This window comes from Lepisosteus oculatus, chromosome 10, assembly GCF_040954835.1.
Source record: "Lepisosteus oculatus isolate fLepOcu1 chromosome 10, fLepOcu1.hap2, whole genome shotgun sequence".
In the NCBI taxonomy this organism is placed as follows: Eukaryota; Metazoa; Chordata; class Actinopteri; order Semionotiformes; family Lepisosteidae; genus Lepisosteus; species Lepisosteus oculatus.
In genome coordinates this window covers 16,213,706-16,227,872 of record NC_090705.1, presented here as the reverse complement: position 1 = coordinate 16,227,872, position 14,167 = coordinate 16,213,706, and positions in this window count along the sequence as shown.

The following is a 14,167-nucleotide window of genomic DNA, read 5'->3' as shown; positions in this document are numbered from 1 at the left end:
TTTTTAGTCATCTCAAAGTCAAAATGCATTATAGAAATGTTGGAAACTGACCTTTGAATGTTGTTTTATTACATTTACCTGTCTATGTTCAAACAAAAAGAGACAATAAAAACAGCTGTGAGGTTAAGCAGGGGAGACTGAAGATCACCAATCTATAAGAGGGTAACTGGATCACTCCTTTCACAGTTTACGTGACCAGTACAGCTCTGCTCTGTCCCTACGGGAACATGTTTATTTTTGCAAAATTCCATGCCTAAATGTGATCATATTAGTCTTCTTACTTTGTATTTATCACGATGATTTTAAGTGACCAAAAGTGTAAAAATCACTATCTGGTCAGAGGCGAAAGCTGCTGTTCTCCGAGTTCTCCAAACACATTGAGTTCTTGGGGTGTTATGACTTTAGTCTTTTTTTCAACACGTAAAATAACATGCTCAGCTGAAAGTGTGTTTCTCAATATTTATCATTGCAGCAGATTTCAAACTGTAGACTTTGATTCTCTTTTATCCACTTGAACAAAAAGAAGAACTATCCTGCACATGAAATTTCACACTGACCTAAAAGAGAACCATAGAATGTTTAAGGCTCATTAAGGAAAATAGTTTCCTTACCAATCCTGCTGAGCAGAAAATTAAACCCACAATGACTTCTTTTATTTTTAATAACTTTGATCTTTTGTTTGTTTGGCATGTTTGGAAATAAATCCAATCAAACCATTTTCAATAATTAATTCCTTGTGTGTCAGGTAGTTCAGAGGACACATGAAAAATAAACTTTGTGTGGTGCATAGACAACTGAAAAGGAATTTTAATAGGGGTCACTTGTCACAAGGCTAAACACAGCCACAAGGCTACATGTTGAACTATTTTTTCTTGTGAATTTTCTTATTCTTCAGTTCAGCAGAGAGAACGCCGTAGTCATGTATTAGCTCCTGTGGTTAGAGGCTCTAACATATATGGTAAAATTACTTAAGAAATACTAAGACTTCTGTAGTCTTTACAAGAGATAGTGCACAGATAGGGTTGAAACTCTTCAGTGGGTCCTCTCCCGATTCCATGAATTAGAAATACACTGTGATTAAGATTATTGATGTTTGATGATACAGATTAATTTATTATTGAATTATTATTTTACACTTATTAATTTATACTTTACAAATCAAACTATTAGGGAATTTGCCTTCACATAAATCAAATTAATTCTCTTAATGAACAACTCAATAGTTGGTATTATAACTCAAGCTAGGCTACTAGAGTTTCGTCTAAAACAGATGTGTTTCAGGAATAGGAAAAACCTTCATATTTTGTAACCTCAGAAGGATGAGATGAAGGGTTGAAATTCCTTTACCTTACAGGAAGCTTTTGATCAGTGGCACAGTAGGTAAAAAACAAAATGAGCTCCAGTTCATTTATTGAAAATATTTCACATTACACTTATTTCTAGGTTTCAGAATTACCCGAAACCCAGAAGAGGGTCTATCCAAAACAAAACTAAATAACATCAGTTTGGTTCTATGTCTATTGATGGAGTTTATAACAAAAGTTCGGGAGGGATTGAACAACCAAGTTCAATCAGACTCAGTTGTCAGTAATTAGCAATCACTGCTGACATCATTTCCTCTTCTAAAACACTATAAATACTGTACGTGATCCCATTCTCTCCCTCACGTACATCTTTTTGCTTCTCACCTCCACCCTGTCTCTACCTCTGCAGCTGCCCCTTGGTCACTCTTCCTCACTCTGCATGGGGGTCCCTGCCTCCTCATCCTCTGCCCAGGAGGTCAGCCCTCAGCCAAGCGGATTCAGCCAGATTTTAGACTAACCACTCCAAAATCTTTTCAGTGCATTTAATCCTTAGGTGTTGTTATTCCAAGTGAAACCTTTTTGCACAAGATAACCAGTCAGAGCTTTACAGTCAATTGCAAAAGTAATGCCGCTGGTGTTGATGGCGATGCCGCAAAAATAACAAGGTAGGATAGGTCCCCCACTGATGAAAAACATGTCCTGCAGAAAGTGAATCCTGCAGCACCTTGTTATCGTTGAGGATGTGGTCCCGCCACACATCTCCGTTCTTTCACGTTCTTTCAGCTACAGTGGCTTCCCATTAATTATTATACCGCTGTGCAGGTGTACCTCTCCACTTCATGTATTAAATTGTCACTCACAGCTCTTCGCCCCCTAACCTGCTAAAACAATGAAGTGAGCAGCAGCTGGATAATTTCCCAGCCCTCATTTATTGTTATTTCCATCTAGAGGGACCACTTAAAAACAATTCAAACTGTGAAGCACCCTTCTCTCATTGCGGCCCCCGTGCAACACTGCAGGCTCCCATTTGCAGGCTCTGATTTTGGCATGTGGTTGCATCTCCAGATCTGCGATTTTATTAGAAGACTTCCGTGCTTTTGGGAACATGCAGCGCGTGATTGAATGAAGGTGGGCAGAGGGAGAGGGGCTGCTCGAAGCCCAAAACGCCAGACAGGAAAGAAGGAAGATAGCTGCCAAAAAAGAATGTAGAAAGGGGAAAAGGATGGCAAGTGATGTGCACTAAATAATTCTAAAAATACAAAAATACCGCAGTCCTGAATAGACATCTATCCTCCTGTGCCTTTTCTGAGCTCAGTTTGCTAATCTAGGGGTTAGTGTATTATAAGATTAGGGCTGTTGTTAGAGAGACACTAACAGATGTTCAGAGTAGCCAACAGAAATCACTGGCACAGGGCTGAACTCTGTAAAACAGAGTATTAATGACAGTAACAGTGATTCATTTTTTAGCATTTTCTTAATAACAATAATAATAATATTGTTCACATTCTTGTTAGCTACTCTCCAGAGAAGGAGTTCATGGCATGTTCCGGGGACAGGAAACAGGAAAGAACCCAGTCGCAAGGGCTAAGGCAGCCAAGTTGCGCCCCTTACCTGTGTACAGCACCACACCTGCCTGCACACACGATCACCCCGCCCCCCCTTGCCTCACGCAGGCCAGGAAACAGAACCAAGGCAGACCAGGCAGACCCGGGCGGGCAGAATTTGAAGGCAAGAGAGAGGCAGGCCAACAGCCTTGGGGAGCTCCGAGCAGCCACGCACATAGACAGACGTGGCCCACGCCCAGCCAGACAGACGTAGAAGCTTGAACTGTTCCCAGGCACATCTTAGGGGCCCAAGTTCTGTGTTCAGAGCCAGGCAGACACAGGGTGACGACAACCGATACCAGACTGATGGGGCTCTGAAACAGATTACCAGCATCACAAGAACCCATACCAGACTGACAGGGGTGTGAGACATCAGATTACCAGGCTGACAGGAATACGTGAGAGCTACCAGACTGGGTACTAGAGCAGACCGAGACAGACAGACAAGCAGGCTCGAGGGACTCAGTGTCAAGGCAGAATAACGGAGTCTCCAGCAGTCGGTTCCAGGACTTTGCTGAGCACCGCACCTGGCTGGGGTGTGGCTGTAAACCAAGTAAGAATCACTAAGCACAGAAATGAAAAGGCTAAAATCAAATGTCATTATCAATGTCATCGCTGTGCAATGAATTCCACATCCATATTCCCATTCTCCTGGCTATCAAGGAGAGACCCAGGCTTGAGGAAAAGAAATAGGAAGTCCATAGGTCATTCATGTAACCAGGACACCTCTCACTTTGCCCTTCTCTAAAACTCATTTCCTACCCTCTAATCAGTCATGTTTTAATAAGAGCAGGGGGTGCCCGGCTAACTTTAAGGATTCATCATCTATCCAAATATCGTGGCCTTAATAACTCTTGAAGCTGAATTGGATTGACAGCATACTGTCGACAATGGGCCTTAGCCGTTCATTTTGCTTACCTTTCTCTATCAAGACTTCCTAAAGTTATTTAAAAACAAATTCTGTATTTGCACAAAACATCAACACAGTGCAGATTATGAATTTAAGCATTGACCAAAAACATTTCCAGCTAATGATGCAATAGTGCATGATCACACATTAAGTAAGTCCTCACACTTACATGCTTCAGACCTTAAGATCCATAAGCTGCACTTCCACAAATTGCACATCTAGTGTTTAATATGTATCCTGTGCGCATGTGTGTAAAAGAGTTGATTTCCTTTACAAATGTCAAATTAATAATTAAGATACATATCAAAATCCAATTTTCTTACCATGCTTTCTTAACTCTTGTAAATAATAAATGCAGCTACAATAAACCTTTCTTACTGTTCAGTGTTTGAACAGAAAAATTGATTGAATCAGTGACTCTGCATCATTTTGGTCTTAATCATCTTTCTGTTCTGCCATTAGTTGTGCTTCATTTTTTGGCCTCGTGTTACTGGTCACATGGAAATCCTGTGTAGTAAATATTCAAAGTCAGAAATGAATTAGCAAATACCCCACAACTTAATTTCAGCCAGTCATAAGTGTGGTCTGAACTAGTGTAACATAATGGCCATGGTTACTGTAATCTGGGTAAATGTCTTTATTCTCTGGGCTTCAACGCCCTTCAACCATGAAGCCATCTTGTCTGGATTTTGTTAATCGGCAAGCAACAATAGATTGATCCACTCTCATATGTAAAGGAAAGAGCTTCTGGACTAGGCTGAAATCCTTACATCTTACATCTTAAAAAAACAGTATAGATTAGGGTAAAAATAGAGACCAAGAGAGTCTCAAAACAGCTTCAAAACAATGGTGGTGCTAACTCTTCCTCCCTAAGATACCACATTTGTTCTCTACATTAATTCCCAAGTGGTAATTCGACATGAGTCATCTGTACACTTCACATTCGATCTAATGGTTTCAGATGGCATTGCTCTTGAAGGCAGATCTGCGAAGCCTCCAAGATGTCAAAACAATCATTGTATTAATTCTAGCAGAGTCTGTGGCCAAGGTTTCAAGCCTTTTAGCAAATGCCAGGATCCTTATTTACAACTGTTTAGAGAATGTTCACCAGATGAGCGATACATTTTCTGTTAGTGCACCAGGGTGATGGGTGAGGGTGCTCAGTGTGTTCCAGATTATGCTGAAGGCCATTATTGTTGGAAGAAAGCTAAACTTGAAAAGCATGACTGCTTCATCACCAGACAGGGTTCACTGACAAATGCAAAGCATTGTCACATTGATCAGGCTCAGCCCGGTGCTCTATGGGGAACAAAAGGATGAACTTTCTGGGAGACGGGGTGAGATATGAAATGTGGGAGTGTGACATTAGACATTACATTTCTGAGATCCTGATATTATTTTTATTTTGTGCGAAGGCAGTAAAAAGTAAGCCCTTTCTTATACTAATCCTTTATAATGCTAGGATCTGCTGAGCCCTCTTTGAGAAACAGCTTGTGATGAAACAGAAAAAAAAACCTTCTGTTTTAACCCTTCCACTTCCATCAACAGTGCTCGTAGAAACTCCTCTGATTTTCCTGGAACTGCTTCTTAAAAGTGACATCTATTGACAACATTGTTTTGTCCGTCCATTCTCCTTTAAAGTTTAGACTGCTTGTGTGGGAGTGGCAGTCTTCACAACATACGGAGAAACAATGCTTCGTTTTCAGAAACAACTATTCATAGTTAAACTTCGGCACAAATTGTTTGAGCTGTGAAATTTTCAACAATAGGTGGCTAAATAAGCCTCCAGTATGCAGAAAGATCTAACGGCATGACAATAAGTCCTTTGTGGGAGTTTTGACATTTGTTTGTTAATGTATGTAATAAAGTATAAAAATACAGTTCAAACTTCAAAAGGCATTGTATCATTTTTACCAGGCTTGGCAAATATGAAACAGACGAGCGAGCAAGAACAATTCAGAACATCTGTCTCCTACCAGATAGCCTGCTTTCAGATTAGTTTCTTTTGTGAGAGTTTATGTGAAGAGCTGAACAGTATTTCCCACTGTAACAGGCTTCTTTTGAGAGCTACTGTATCTTGATTGGCTAAGAGAACCCCAAAACACCAAGTCTTCTAGTTGCGCTTCATGGGATGACAGACCATTGGTGAGACTTCAGCAAGCAACATCTCAGAACGGCTATAGATCTTTTGAACCGAAGGGTACGGATCTCTCAGTGAAATCCTTTCTGTCCTTTTTTTACCTCTCAAAATGAGGATATTAAAGCATTTTCTGGTCGATAGAAACAATTCCTCATGTTGTGTAATGTGACAAAGCATTGCTCTGGAGATCTCGAAGGAGAGTGAGAACTTCTGCCTTCTTCTGGCTGCCTCAATTCTCGTGTCACAGAAGAGGTCTGCCTCAAAGCCCCAGGAAGAATTAACCAGAACCTACAAGTTTAATGGCAACCCTGTTTGTCTGAACTATAAAGTGTACTTTTTTAAACAGATAATGGTATATCATCTGAGGCTGACTCACGGTATAATTCTCATCACTCAAGGCTCTGTAAGGGGGCTACTTAGCACCCTGACTTGCGGGACTCAGGCTCGTTAGCAGAACGAAACTTTGGTAGTGATGGGCTTTCATGCCTTTATCCTAGAAAGCAGATAAAACTGCAGTGTTGCGCAGTGAGAAGTTTCCCCTTCAAAACCCACTGTGATTTGTCTGGGCTTGAACCATGGACCCCTACATGGATCTGAAATGGAGAGCCTGTGGCCTTAATGCTAAACTCCCAGAGACGCATGGGATTTGTTAAGGTTTGTCAGGAACAAAAAGTTGCAGGCTAGTCCAGGCATTTCTGCTCCATCACCATGGTGATGTCACCAGTTAGGTTCTGAAAGGGCCACAGGATAATCAACAATACAAGGGCTTAGAGCCTGATCTGAAGAGTCAGACTGAATTAATGAGATTTTTCACAGCTATTACCTGGCCCAGCGTGGTGAGTTTGGATTGTGCTCTGCACTTGCTTCACTCTAGTGTTTGACGGCAAAATTAAGAACTCCCCCTTCTGCCCTTACTAAAGCCACCACATAAAACATCCGGCCTTTTGTCTGAATCATAAATCATGCTACTCTTAGCTGAGCTGTTAGTATGTTTACTTGAGCTGTAGTACTGTTAATCTTGAAGTGCTTTTATCTGCAATGGTTCACTGGTCTGACATGTGACATACAGCATAGGCAGGCTGAACTAACTGCCAGACTGTGACCTCACATAGTGGTAAAAGCCATCTGCCTGAACTGCCAGGACAAAGTGAGCATTGATCTTACACTTTCAACACAAGTATCACCAACATGGCTTGCACAAACACAGTTTGTTTAGCGTTTGAAACCAAATGCTATTTGAAGTGTTTTGCTTTAGAGCCAACACTGTTATAGATCTGTGGGCATTTCTTTCTACGCTTATACTGTACCTTGCATGTCCTGGGCTCTATCATGGTTTCCTACTATTTTAAAAACTTGGTCCATGTTTTACCTTAAATCTTAGGATTATTCACTGTTTTATCTGGAGTGACCCAGTGTTTAAATCTGCTTATATCTGCTGTTTATATTGACTGCATTGGAACACAGCTCAACATAAGAAAAAGCTATGATTCATAAGTCTTAAGTCAAGAAGATACATAAAGTTCCATTATAGAGTTAATTAAAAAGTCCAGTTGTCTGAATCTATGGGGAAAACACACTTCTTTCTAGTAAATGACCATTTTTTAAAAGAATAGCAAATGTCACAGTTGCACACATCATTAGTGGTTTACCATCTTATTTCATCCATTTCATTTCTGTATTGTCTGTGACATTTAAAATGGTGGTCAAGGGTGATTACATCAGAGGTGGTTAGCACCTTCAAGTTGTTCAGAAAGGTCAGAGGGTTTGACCCTGTTGCCCTAGCAACACTGCTCACACAAAAACAGCCACACCAGTCTAGGTTACAGGGCAACAAAGGAATGTAAATTTCATTAAAAAGGATGGGGGAACAACCTAGTTTCCATCTTTGAAATTCTTACCTACTGTGACTGAAAGGAAGAATAAGTGTGTTGTCGGATTATGAAGGAAGAACAGTGTGTCTGATAAGCTAATTGAACTTTGTGGATGTGACATCTTTCATGCTTCTCTTGGAAACCAAGAAGAAGAATGTATTGATTGAGCTGAAAATTGATACTGCAGACTTGTGGAACTGAATTATTTTCTTTCATCTGTTCCGGTGATGTAAAATGTCACCAACGGCTGTCATCGCCAACGAAAACTCGAGAGGGCTCTCAGTAGAAGTCAGACAGATTTTACTTTCCTCAATGATGAATGTGCTGCTTTCATGTTGGCACTGTTTGCGGAAGAAAACGTCAACCCAGCAGTGTAAAGAGGAATGAATTATTCATCCCACTGCATTTAAAAGAAGACAACAAGCTTTCTGGAGAGCTAACTGTTAACTGAAACATATGCAGCATGTTGAGATGCTGGAACACGTGAAGGAAGAGGGAAAAGACTGATTGAGATGGGCCTTCACCGTTCACTGCTATCTTTCTAACCTCTGGATTCGGACTAGATCACTGGGCACTTGCTGGACGTGGATCCTGAGTGTATTGAGTCTTTGCATGGGAGCCATGCTGTTTCTCCTCTGCTCTTCTGCACAATGATGTTTTAATGCGCAGTAGGCTTTCGGGTTGCAAGTATTCTAATAGGAAATGCTGCTGCGCCTTTCCGATGCCAGTGGGAGTTCAGGAACAAAGTACAATATGGCCAATTACAGCCGTGTCTTCAGCTTTAAGCAAGCAAAGTGGACACATAACATATGATAAAACTGTAGTCTTCCACCTGTCTAGTCATTCATTTACATTGCTTTGAGATGTCATTCACAGCACAAATGAACAATCACTTTCTTTAACTTTTGCTTGATCTTGATACTTTATACTGTTCAGACATTTCAGTATCTTCAGACAATATTTTTTTTTCCAGACTGACAGCGATTTCTCTGTATTTCCATCTTTAAAATGTCAGGAAGTGCGAGTGTTTCCCAACAAACGTCTTTGACCGTGGATTCTGGTCTGGAAGTTTTCTTTGTCAGGGAAATGGTTATTCTTTAACACAACAACACCTTTTGGTGTAGAAATGGTGGTGGTTGCTGGCTTGTTGAAAATACCTCTAACATTGAATGGCTCCCATTCTGAGGTCTCTGTTGACCGGCTCTAGCAATGACAATAGTTCACCACCTGTTTGAAATGCTGAGTCATGAAGCCTGCTGAGATGCAGAGAGTTGGGTGGAGGCAGACTCCTACCAGCAGACCTTAAATGAGATGAGGATCTACAGAGCTTCCCTCTTCTTTTCATTGAGTGATAAGAGATAACGTCCCACAATGAAAATAGCCCTCTAGGCTGCTGACTCATTTCCTTACCTGGGGAGCAGGTTAGAGCAGGGAAACCAGCATGAACAGCAAGACGGGGAGCTGTCTGACGAGGTTTTGCAGTGGACGTGTTGTGATTCGCTCCACACAAACACATCCGTGATGATGCAAAGTGTAGTCAGAGCAAGAGACGCCAGGGGTGTAGGTTTATGGTGGGTGTTGTGTCAACCATCAGAATAACAACTGCCTTGTCGTGGGGAGTCATTAGGAAGTGACGCAAAGCAATGGGTTCTGTTTCAGGCAGGGTTTTGTCACAGACTCCTTAAAACAGAAATCTCATCTTCTGTGATTTAATAAAGGCCTAGGGAGCTCTCCTCCCCCTTCCCTCCTCCCTGTTTATGTCCCCCGGTAGCCATCTTAAAGTTTGTAGGGAGGTTAAATGATGACTGCAAAGACCGTTGGGTGATTCTAAATGAGACAGCTGTGCTTGGTTAAGCGGGCATTAAGTCGGCACTGTGGGTTTAGAAATCTAGCCACAGGTATTCCAAGTGCACTGGAATTTCAGCCATGCTCCAGTTTATTAGTACTGTATTACAATGTTGATTCAAGCCAGCCACTGCTTCTCCAGAGCACACCTTAGAAGTCACAGTTTGCCCATAGTATCATATTTAATCTCTTTGTAAGTGGAATAATAATCTCTTTTAAAAATATGTTTGGGAACTGTAAGAGGGAAAAAAAACAGCTGGTTCTAATGGTACTTTCTAAAGTTCCTGTGCAAATTGTGGTGACATTGTAGAGATTCAAGTGTGACGGCAGTTGTTTTTTATGGAACAGGTCTCCACACGTGGAAAAGACTTCCACTCTTCCTGCAGTTGGTGTTGGGAGTGTTGGCTGTTGCTCCGTACACTTCGAAACAAGGTGCCTCCAATCATTACAATCAACTAGGAAACACACTGCACTGGCAAACATTTTTTAGGCTTTAGAGGTGGTAAAAATAACCAAGTCTGAAACCTTAGACATCTTAAGTTTGGCGGAAGGTGGAGGAGAGGAGAAGGGCCTGGTCTTGCTCAATACATTCAGTACACTAAGACATATCCAGTAATGGGGTGTGACACAAGAGATCCCCAAATTGTCAGTAACACAAAGTGACAGAAATCAAATAATAAAATAGAGAAAGAGAAGACAAAGAAGAAAATATAAAATCAGTGACTTAACAGTTGCACACAATGACAACTAGCTTCACTTTGTTGCAAAGTGATGGATGAAAAGATATGGGTAGTAAACGAAGGAACAATCATCTCTTGGAGACAGGCATGAAAATGAAATGTTCAGCCAAGGGAAGGAAGAGAGCTAAAGGACACCTGACCTCTAAACCAAACCCCTAGAACATTTTCCTGACAGCTACAGTCTGGAGACGTGCTCTTTACTAGGACTGACCAAAATCACTGAACTCAGAAATAGAGATCATATATTCACTTGCATCTCTCTTATCAAAAAGACACTAACATTATTACAGAACTATTTTCAAAATACTCCCTCAGACAGGCTACTGGGCTACATCAGCCGTTGGCTGCCAAACAGATGGGCATCCTTTAAACCAAATTGTAAACAAAGCTTGTCTGATTATAGTACCTTCACAATCCTAGTTTGTGTGGCATAATTGACAGAAGATTTTAAAACAAGCACATTTCAGTTGACAAATAATTGATCACTCATTATTAAAACACGTTCTAATGCCAACTAGAGCCAGAAACAAATGTATGGCCTTTAAAACGTAACAAGCTAAAGAAACAATAAGGACAACCTTGGAAAAATCCTTTGCAGCACATTCTTAGAATGAAGTGTTAAAAATACAATCATCCAAATCACTTCCAATCTCAGCCTCCAATGTGGCAAAACTCATTTACAAGTGCAAGTCCCAGATCAAGTCTGTAAACCCCTGCAGGCTCCTAGTTAATTGAAGTGGCTGGCATTGTCTGGCTTTATTTAGTTTTATGGCCTGCCAAACATTCTCCACTATTTCCACAATACCTGAGAGGCATTTATCACCTCTAATACTGAAGGTACTGTACTGTATGTAAGCACTTTCAGCTACATTAGGTTTACTAAATCTGCCTGATGCAGATTAGATGAGTTGCCAATATTACAAAATCAATATGAAAGTTAAGACGGCCAATAGGTCCTCTTAAATAAGCCATTAGAAAGATTTATGTGATACTTTTCAATTTAATTATGCTGTCATCTTACTAGAAATGGAAAATCAGCATGCTGTGAACATGGCCCCAGTGTGCTTTAAAAAACTATGCAAACTGCGGTCCAAAACTCTAAAAATAATTGCTTTGATTTTCTTAGCACGCTGAAGATGTGCACATTTATTTCCATAAGGTAGACAGTAGAAATCAGAGGTCCCTGCCTTCATGCAAAGCAGACTCCCACACATCTCAGGCTGCAGAAGTATGAATTGAGGATTGTAAAAAGAATACAACCGAACCAGATCCTGAGTCTGATTCTAGCCTGGATACCGTTCTGTGGGAAGTTTGCATGCCTTTCAGTTGACCACCTGGAACAAACAATTATCTAATGCATATCCTGTGATAGATTGGTGTCTAGCTCCGGGTTTACAATGTCCCTGACCAGGAGGTAATAGTTTTCCAGTAATCGATAGCTGGATCTTAAAAAGAAAATGGATTTCAAACAAACCAAGTCTGGCAGCCAATACTTTAGTTAGTTACTGTACTGTATATGGAGATCTAGCTGAGAATGTTTTCTAACCAAAATGAAATTAATTATAAACTACAATTTAGATTAATGGGAGGCTCATAAAAGGTGATAAACCGATTGCTCGCTAATAAATGCAACAACTCCAGGCAATGCTCCTGCCTCAGAAATGGAGAATTTTTATTAGTTTTTAAATAGCAAAAGGAGACCTACTTTTATGCTGGGTAATTAGTTATTCCACAGATTGCATATAGCTAATTAGGTACAAGCAAGGAAGAAAAAAAATGATTTAACTGCTGTATATTCTAAGGAGTTTTTTTTGTTTAAAACAAATATTTATCACATTTCACTGGCTGGTATTCCCAAACTCTAAGGAATACATCAATTGTACACTGTGAAAGCACAGTAACCCTTGGCTGCAGGAGGACATAGATTTCAGAAAATATTGTTGTGGGCAAAGGCCTAATTCACACCAGCCCATTCCTAAAATACTTGTTCTGAAAGAACCAAGCAATCAAGAAGATTCTGGAATGCTTGTGACATGGAGTATAGTAGACAGTCTTTATCATTCCAGCAGGAGTTCTGCCCAAAGCAAAGTGATTACCAAGCCTGTCCCCTGTCAGACAGGGTCTGGGTTTGTAGGAGTGCGTGGGCTTGCCGTTTATAATGCACTGAGCTCTGGCTGTGACAGGGGGCATTATGTACAACTGGGTGGACAAGGTGACAGCCTCGTTTTCTGTAAACACCAGGCCTGGACATGCCATCTGGCCCTTTTGGCAAATACCAAGTGCCCTCAAGCATCAGCAGGCCCCCCAAAAAATAAAGAAGGACAATGTAATAAAACACAGGGAGTTTTGTACGCTCTGTTGCATTTGCTGAGGAGTCATCAACGAGATAAGATTTCAAGGTTTACCAATGTTACAGCTTGGAAGATGAGACGATAAAGTGAGGTCCTGCCTGCTTGGCAGTTAAAGTTCTCATGACACTTTTCAGAAGAGCAAGGGAGTTAACCCCCGATGTCCCGATTAAATTCCAGAACAGTCTGGCCTTTCTAACGTTCCCCCTTAATTGAACCGCTGAAGCAATTTCTCTCTTCTCTGCCTGATCTGCTGTGCAGTGGGGTATGCTGGCACAGAATGGCAGCCACAGAAATCACCTACTGCATATCTAGGTTGCATTTCAGTGGGGGCTGAGGTGGATACATTTCTATAGTATATACAGTATGCAAAATACTATGCAATCTTTAGGAATGAAAAGTGAGATATAAAATCTATAATAATAATAATTAATTTTTTTTTAAATGTGAACTGGAGCAACAGTTTCTGAGGATAACTCACACTACTCTCCTAAGGAGGGTGTGATACATAACACCACAACAATTCACTATATTAAAGACCTCGACTGCAATAAGAATTCTGTCTGCAAACCAAGCAGCCCCTGCTCTCAGAACGTGTAAAGATTCCTTCTCTGACAATAAGGCTATTTATTGTAAAGGAAACCTGAATGTCGGTCTGATTGATCGGAGTGAGGTGAAACTACAGTTTAAAATTTACTTTGTGTCGTCAGCTCTTTTCCAAACTGTCCCGTAATCCATCTGCAGTGATGCATTCCGAGTGAGCCTGGAAAAAAATGGTTAAGAACAGCACAGAAATGGAGTTGAGTCTAGAGCTCTGTGCTTGAGGAGATGTTTGACCAATGTCTAAATGCACTGTACAAGGCCTCCATTCCCAGAATTGATTATTTTAATAACATTTTATCTTAATGAAATATTGTTTTGCTGATTGCATGAAACAGATAATTTGTTTTAGGCTGTTGTAATTATGTAAGTATTGCTGTATGTAGTTATTACCAAATCCTAAACATAACAATGATTAACCTTTTTACTTTTTTTGTTTGATGCGTAGGAATATAAAAATACAATTCTATATTAGAACGATCTACTGTAGCTATAATATTTTCCAACAGAGTTGGAATGGTTCATACTATATGTATAGATAAGTTGTTATAGTAAAACTTAATTATGTAATTATGACTTATATTAGCACGTAAATCACCATTAAATCTACATATATTTTGGTGGAGATTTGTCAAGGACAAACAAACAGAAGCCGATGGCTTGAATTCTTCAGATCACTTGCAATTATAAAAACCATTAATGGCAATTACTGTAATATCAAAATTCAATTATATATAGAAATATAAAATCCCATGACAGAAATGAAGAAGATGGAAGTAAAGCACTGTAATATAATATTTAATTG